Below are 9,261 nucleotides of genomic sequence, written 5' to 3'. Positions count from 1 at the left end.
TGTATTATTTCTTTTTTATATCCTTTATTGATGAATATTTCTGATATTATTCCACTTTGTTCTACATAGTCCTTCATGTTTGTACAGTTCCTTTTTAGTCTAATAAATTGGCCTCTGGGGATATTTGTTAACCACGCTTTATGATGGCAGCTGTCTATGGGGATATATGAATTTCTATCAACTGATTTGAAATGATTTTTGGTGTATAGTTGTAATCCCTCTTTGCAGATTTGAATATCTAGAAAGTTGATAGAGGTTTCATGTATGTCATAGCTTAATTTTATATTAGCTTCATTCCTATTTAGATCATCATAAAATTTCTTGAGTTCTACTTTTTCACCATTCCATATCACTAATAGGTCATCAATATACCTTTTGTATATTATTATTCCTGTACTCTTATTCTGAAACACTGATTCTTCTTCCCATTTTGCCATATAAAGATTAGCGATGCTAGGGGCGAATTTAGCGCCCATAGCGACTCCTCTTTTTTGGGAATAGTATGTATTGCCATACCAAAAATAATTGTGAGTAAGACAGAATTTTAAACATTTTATGATGAATTTATTATGTCTAGTGGTGTTATTCCCGTATTTGTTAAGTGCCCATTTGGCTGCTTCTATGGCCCCCTGATGGTCTATGTTAGTGTACAGTGCTGCTACATCTGCTGTACTCAAAAGCGTGTTTTTATCTATTAGTATATCCTTCATTTCCTGTATCACATGTTTTGTATCCCTTAAGTATGCTCTAGTTTTAATGACCAATGGCTGTAAATGATGATCTACATATTCACCTAACCTCGCTGTAAGTGAATTTATCCCATTTATGATGGGCCTACCTGGCGGGTTGGTACTATCTTTGTGGATTTTGGGAACTGAATACATGATGGGCAGTCTGCATACTGATGGTATTCGATATTGGTGTTCCTTCTCATTAATTACTCCTTTCTTTTTCCCCTGTGTGACTAGTTTGATAAGCTGTTTTTTATATTCCTTGATGGGGTTATTAATAAGCACTTCATATGTATCTCTATCGTTAAGCAAATCTGTCATTACTGATTCATAATATGTCCTTGATTGTATCACTATGCCCCCTCCCTTGTCTGCTGGGCGTATTATAATATCATCCCTCTTTTTTAATATGTCTAAACCTCTTTTTAAATTGACCTCCATTTTTGGTTTTTTAATCCAGAGGGATTCTAGATCTTGTAATACCCTATGTTTAAACGTGTCTATATATTTGTTATCTCCAATCTGGGGATTGAAAACTGATTTAATTTTAAGATGGCTATCAGTGGTATGTTCTGTTGTTCCAGTATTATGTGTAATGGGATTGCTGGCATAATACTTTTTTAAATTGAGCTTCCTAATCAGTTTCTGAATGCTCACATAAGTATCAAATTTGTTAAGTCCTTTTTGTGGGGCGTACTTGAGACCCTTGCTAAGCGCATGTATTTCTTCCTCTGTAAGGGGTAATCCACTAATATTGAAAATGCCTTCACCCTTTAATTCCTTCTTCTTTTTTTGTTGTGACCTTCTTCCTCCTCTTTTCCCTCTTTTTCTTGTGTGTGTTGTACTTCTTCTTCCCTCCCCCCTTGGGGATTCAAATCCCATCCTAAAAAAGGATTGGGGAGGGGTGTCCATCCTGAACACGGCTGCCAGACTCATTCACCTTTCCAACCGCTCTGTCTCCGCCACCCCCCTCTGCCAATCCCTCCACTGGCTTCCGATTGCGCAACGGATCAAATTCAAAATCCTAACGCTGACGTACAAAGCTGTCCACCATACTGCCCCGAACTACATCACTGACCTAATATCCAAGTACCGCCCAGCACGCACACTCCGCTCCTCACAGGACCTCCTTCTCTCTAGTTCCCTGGTCTCCTCCTCCCATGCCCGCCTCCAGGACTTCTCCAGGGTGTCACCCATCCTCTGGAACTCCCTGCCCCAACCCATCAGATTATCACCTACTCTCCTCTCCTTTAGGCGCACCCTGAAAACCCATCTCTTCAGGGAAGCCTACCCCACCCCCTGCTAACTTGCCTCCCTCCTCCACTCTTCCTACCACTCCATCACCCACAGCTATCTCCTCCTGTGCCACCACCCCCTCCCTCCTAGATTGTAAGCTCGAAAGAGCAGGGCCCTTGATCCCCTCATGTTTTGCATTGTATTGGTATTGTTCTGTCACATGTTCTGTCTCCCTTTGTAATGTACAGCGCTGAGCGAACTATTGGCGCTTTATAAATACTGTATAATAATAATAATAATAATTCTTCCCTTTCTAGGGGTGAGTATCTATTTTGTGTGGGTACTTGGTAAGGTTTATTCATTACTGGGTATTGTACTTGGTATTGTGGCCTTTGTGGTTTGGGATAATATGGGCCTCTATTGTAATCAGGTCTCCCATAGTATTCTTGTGTGTAATATCCTTGGGGGCCTCTCTGATTATGGCCTCTATTACCATTATAGTATGGTCTTCCCCCTTGGTATGGTTGATTAAGTGGGGGTCTGTATGGTCCCGGATTAAAGTAAGGTGGTCTCCAGTTATTTGGGTTCCCTCCTTTATGTTGTGGATGTCCCTTATTATCTTTATTAGGTGTTTTAAACCCTATTACTTTTTTAGGGGGTGGTTTTTATTGGTTTTAACTGGTGTGGATTCTGTGGATTTAATCTCATTTGGATTGGGGTTAGTTTGCCATTTAAATACTGATTTTTGTTGGTAATCCTGGCTCACCCTTTGGAATTTTTTCTTTTTCTTGTTCTTAATTTCTGTGTCTTTTTTCTGGGCATTTTATTCAGCTGGGATAGATATTTTGTAAACTGTGGGTGGTCTTTACTTGTCTCTACCTTATTTTGGTACTCTTTTATCACTTTTTCAATTTTCCTCATTTTTCTTTGTTTTCTTTTTAATAGGAATTGGAGAACCTCCATTCCTTTTTCACTAAAGAAATTGTACCATTCTTCCTTGTCCTCCTCCATTAAGCACTCGGCGAGAGGAAACAAGGAATTCACCTGCACACTTTACTTTGAAAGACTTTATATATACTTATTTTATGCACGTGCACAATTTTATATGTTTTTGCACAATGTGAATAGAGTGATCACAGTAGAACAGAGGTGCACTAATTTAGATTGTATGGATCTGTATTTAATTGTACCTCTCAAGTCACAATCACTTTAGGACTGATAGTCATTAGTCACCTGCATGAAGGCTTCTTTGAAATTCATAATAACTGTTTAAGTCACTAGGTATAGTGATTCATCAACAATTCATAATTGCTATCTATATTGTAGTTTATATATGTATTATTTTGGATTATCATCTAAAAGCACCTTCAGAAATAAGAGTTATGCACATTAATATATAGGAGCGCGGCACTATCTATCTATAGTATTCTGCTACATGTTTTTGTTAAAAAAAAAATAGATACTGCAATTTATACCATTTTTTGCTATACAGTGCTGCACTAGTTTAACTGACAATTGCGTGGTCATGCAATACTGTACATAAATTAAATTTATCTCCTTTTTTTTATCACACAAATAGAGCTTTCTTTCATTGGTATTTGATCACATGTGCACTTTTTATTTTATGCGCTATGAACAAAAAAAGACCACACATTTTGGGAAAAAAACTATTTTCTCATTTCTGTCATAAAAAATATCCAGAAAACTCAACTTTCGTCATAAATTTAGGCCAAAATGTATTCTGCTACATGTTTTTGGTAAAAACTATGGTATAGATAATGGAATTTACACAGCTTTTACTTTCTGACTGCCTATCACATTTCTTGAGGTGCTAAAATACCAGGACAGTACAAACCCCCCCCCCCAAATGACCTATTTTCGTAAAGTAGACACCCTAGGCTATCTGCTGAGAGGCATACTGAGTCCATGGAAGATTTTGTTTTTTTTTACACTAGTTTTTGGAAAATGACATAAACATTTTTTATTTTTTTACACAAAGTTGTCACTGTTTTTTAAATCAGGAATGACGTTTAACATTGAAGTCATACAAATATCAAAATAAAGGATCATATAAAGACTGGTATCAGAGACTCAATCATTAACAAAAAGAATAATGTACGAAAGGAAGCTTTCTAGTGCTACAAATTATACAAGAAATCCAATATTTAATAATATAAATGTATCCTGCGTTATTGAGTCTAAGATAGCATTGCTTAGGATCCAGAATTAAATTAGTTTGAAACACCAAATTAAGACTAGTGACCACCTCCTCCCAATATCTGTGATGTTTTGGGCATCGCCATAGCATATGAATCAAGTCCCCATGGTCCCGCTTACATCTGCCACATAAGGGGTCCTGGCGTAGCCCCATCGTACACAATTTTGCTGGAGTGTAATGAACCCAAAGTAGAATATACAATTGAGAAATGCGGTGGGAAACATTCAACGAACTAAGATGTATTGAGTGCAAGGCAGCTTTGCACTGGTCATCCTCAAAAGTCCCTACATCTCGCTCCCATTGCCCACTAGCCCTATTTTGGTGTTTTTCAAGAAAGTCCGTCAGAAGCATGCTATAGCAGCAGGAGATGAGCCCCTTGGTCGTTGTAGCAAAGTGCAGGTAATTAAAAATAGGGGTAGGAGAGGAGTACCAGAAGGTCGATGGGCTTTGAGCAGTGACTGCATGTTTTAACTGCAAGTAGTAAAAGAACATTGTAGATGGTAAATTATATCTGGACTGCAATATATTAAAGGAGATAAGTTGACCATTGCTAAATATATGCTTTAAGTGAGTTATCCCATAAGCTTCCATTTAGAAACATATTGTAATTTGTCTAGCTCAGGTAATGTTGCATTGTTCCATATGGAACTATAAGCCATATGACCCGTAATCTGCTGTAACTGCTTACCCTTAATCCAAATTTTATGCATTAGGCGATATGTAGGAAAGGATTTATTTGGTTTACAAAAAGATTGAGCCTCGAGACTCTCCGGTAAGGAGCTAGAGGCCGTGCAATACAGCATCACATTTAGAGTAGAGTCATCAACCGGAGCACAGTCAGCACCTCTTTCTGCAATACCTTTATGAAGATTCTGCAGTTGGCAAGCTAAGAAATACAACCATGGGTTGGGCAAAGCTATCACCTCTCTATCCTTGGGACGTTGCAATTGTTCCAGTCTAAGCTGAGGTGGACAGCCCCCCCCAAACAATCAGCAAAAAATGGTATTTATGATTGCAAAGGTTTTCAGCGGAATCATGATTGGCAAGTTATTAAGAAAGTATAACAATTGGGGCATAAATATAAGTTTTATAAGATTCGCTCTACCTGCCAAAGATAACCAGAATTTGGACCATATCTTAACCTTTTCTTTAAATCAGGTCAACAAGGGAGCTACATTCAAGCGACAATAATCTAGTAAATCAACGGTAATGAGAATACCCAGGTATTTAAAGGAAGTTGTAATCATAACCGGACAAAAAGTAGGCAACATGGAATCGGTGACCCTATCCAGTGGCAACAGCGCCAATTTATAACAGTTAATTAGTAGCTCTGAATAATGGCCAAACTGTGAGATGATATGCATAATGGTACACAAGGAGGATCCTGTATTACCAAGCAGAAGCAATACATCATCCACATATAGCAATATTTTCTCTTGGTGATTACCATATCTGAAATCCTCAACATCCGCACTAGCCCTAATTCATGCCACGAAAGGCTTGATGGCCAGTGCAAACAAAAGTGGAGAAAGGGGGTATCCCTGACTGGTGTCCCTGGCTAGTTGAAAAGTTAAGGAAGTTGATCCGCCTTGTCTGATAACGGCACAATGAAAGTGATATAGAAGCTTTACCCAGTTTATAAACCGGTCTCCAAAACCGAATCTCACCAGAATCCTCCACAAATACTCCCATTCTACGCTATCAAACACTTACAAGGCTCCCCCAAATGCCCGGAAAGGAGGGAAATAACCCATGGCAACGCCTCCGACACCTGTGAGTCAGGTCTCCCAGCAACCAGCACCTGCAGTTCCAGGTCTCAAGTCAATTTCAACTGACACCCACAGATGGGTGGAGAACTTGGACATTCCAGGACTCAGCAGTGCCCTTGGCAGAAGAAGACAACAACACATGGCTAGCCAGCCAGCATCCCTTCCTCCGTGCTGTTCATTAGCAGGAAAGCTCAGGTAACCAACACCAACTTGCAACCAATCACTGTGGGCAACCGGACCTTAAATGGTTTTCGTGACACAGGAGCTGAAGTCACATTGGTCAGACCAGTGTTGATAGACAAAAAAGACATCATCCCAGGAAAATTCCTTATCCTCACTGGAGTTCGGGTGATCTGTTCATGAGTACCCCATGCCTATGTTTTCATTGACTGGGTTGTAGGAAGTGGGATGAGTGAGGTGGGAATCTCGAAGGAGATCCCTACAGCCATTCTGCTGAGAGGAGGAGTTTCAGGAGGGGAAGTCAGTAGAGGAATCACAGGTTGCAGGCAGAAAGGTACCATGGGGGATGTAGTCCTTAGAAATGGAAAGTGAACAGCAATGGAGAAGCTGCAAAAGCATGCAGGAAATCCAGAAAGTTGTGGAAAGAGATGGCCAGCAGATAACATGAAAGGAGATTCTTCAAGTAAGTTTATATCGGATTGTCGAATATAACTATTTTTTGTATTGTTATAATGTTGATGTTATTAAATGAAAGTGTATGCTGAGGCCCTAGATTTATTTTATTCATTATTTATTTCCTGCTCTAGTACTGGCTCTAAGTAGAAAGACAAGCACCATATAACAATGGCAGCTTTCATTCTTCACAAACACTTGGTGTGGGTATCCTATACATTGAGGTAAGTCTTTCTTCACATTATAAGAAAAGGATTTTAAATACTGGCATATCACTGTATGAAGAAACAGGTGGATTTTTATACCACACTTGTATTGCTGTTCTGTCACATACAGTTTGGGCCATATATATTTGGACACAGACACAAATTTAGTTTTGTTTTTCAGGTATTTACCAAAACATTCAAGGTATAGCTTTATAATGGATATGGGCTGAAAGTGCACACTCCCATGTTTAATTTAAGAGTATGTACATCCAAATTGGAGGAATGATTTAGGAATTACAGCTCTTAAGAGTAGCAATACCCCCTTTTTCAAGGGACCAAAAGTAATTGGACTAATTGAATAATTGAATCAAAAGCTGTTTCATGAACAGGTGTGGGCTACTCCTTCATTATTTCTTCATCAATTAAGCAGGTAAAGGGTCTGGAGTTGATTCTAAGTGTGGTATTTGCATTTGGAATGTATTTCTGTGAACCTACATCGTGTGTTCAAAGGAGCTGTCCATGCAAGTGAAACAGGCCATTGTAAGGCTTCAAAAATGAAACAAATCCATCAGAGAGATATCAGCAACATTAGGAGTGGCCAAATCAACAGTTTAGTACATTCTAAGGAAAGAAGAATGCACTGGTGAGCTCAGCAACATAAAAAGGCATGGACATCTGTCAGCACCTGTTGTAGTGAGCCCTTGTAGATAGACAACTTTGGGTTCCCCAGGGCACAGAGTCTAAGCCCCAGCCTGCTTCTTCACCAGAGCCCCTGTTGGTGGGGATGTACTTGCAGCAAGCTTGGACCAGGTCACGACCCCCAGGTACGCCCAGCTGAGGATGAGGAGACCGCTCACGGGAGCAGAGTACAATGGGAGGAGACAAACAGAAACCAGCACAGTCAGAGAACAAAGCCGGGGTCGGTACACAAGTAGTCAATCCAGGATACAGTCAATAGCAACAAACAGGAGCTCCGACAACTAGGAAGTTGCTCAGGCAAACTGGCCTACAACTGAGCATGTCTTATATAGGCAGGCAAACAAGGAGGCAGGCCAGGAAGTGATGGAAGGGAAGGAAATAAAACCCAGAGAACAGCAGACGATGCCCATAGGTGAGCACAGACAAACACACATGTAAAAGGGATCGGGAACAGCACTGCAGCAAGGAGGTAAGAAACTGCAGGCTAACTTGTGACAACGTCCACAGAAGACAACAGTGGTGGATGATCGCAGGATCCTCTCTTTGGTAAAGAAAAACCCATTCACAACATCCAGAAGAGTGAAGGACACTCTCCAGGGGGTGGGCTTATAATTGTCAAAGTCTACAATCAAGAGAAGACTTCACGAGAGCTAATTCAGAGGGTTCACCACAAGGTGCAAACCATTCATAAGCCTGAAGAATAGAAAAGCCAGATTAGACTTTGTTAAAAAACCATCTAAAAAACCCAGACCAGTTCTGGAAAAACATTCTTTGGACGAATGAAACTAAAATTAATCTGTACCCGAATGATGGGAAAAAAAGTGTGGAGAAGGCTTGGAACAGCTCATGATCTAAAGCACACAAGGTCATCTGTAAAACATGGTGGAGACAGTGTGATGGCATGGGCATGCATGGCTTCCAGTGGCGCTGGGTCATTGGTGTTTATTGATGATGTGACAGAAGACAGAAGCAGCCAGATGAATTCTGCAGTATTTAGAGATATACTGTCAGCCCAGATTCAGCCAAATGTAGCAAAGTTGATTGGACAGCGATTCACAGTACAGATGGACAATGATCCAAACACGCTGCAAAAGCAACCCAGGAGCTTTTGAAGGAAAATAAGTTGAATATTCAATGGACGAGTCAATCACCTGATATCAACCCAACTGAGCATGCATTTCACTTGCTGAAGGCAAAACTAAAGGTAGAAAGACCCACAAACAAAGAACAATTGAAGACAGCTGCAGTTAGAGCCTGGCAAAGCATCAGAAAGGAGGAAACTCAGTCTTTGGTAATGTCCATGGGTTCCAGACTTCAGGCAGTCATTGCCAGTAAAGGATTCTCAACAAAATATAAAAAATAAACATTTTTTTATGATTATAGCCATTTGGGCCCCTGAAAATGGTGGGACTGTGTATAAAAATGGTTGCAGTTCCTAAAATTTGTACTTGATATTTATGTTCAACCCCTTGAATTAAAGTTGAAAGTCTGCACTTCAAATTCATTTGAATTGTTTCGTCTTAATTTTTTCAGGTGCCATATAGAGAAAAAAGTATTAAAATTGTGCCTGTGTCCAAATATATATGGACCTTACTGTATTATACAGTGTAAAGGTCACATTTATAGCCACTTTCAACTTTCTATTGTTTACTTTTTGTGGTAATGTTAAAGCCCCACGTTTAATATCCCTTTAATAAACCTGACCCAAACTAAATGTTTACTGCACTAACAGGCTCGATGTATTAGCATTCTATAAGGCCTCAGCTACA

This window comes from Staurois parvus, unplaced genomic scaffold (assembly GCF_062004578.1).
Source record: "Staurois parvus isolate SC_StPar_1 unplaced genomic scaffold, SC_StPar_1.0 ptg000261l, whole genome shotgun sequence".
In the NCBI taxonomy this organism is placed as follows: Eukaryota; Metazoa; Chordata; class Amphibia; order Anura; family Ranidae; genus Staurois; species Staurois parvus.
This window is presented reverse-complemented; position numbering follows the sequence as displayed.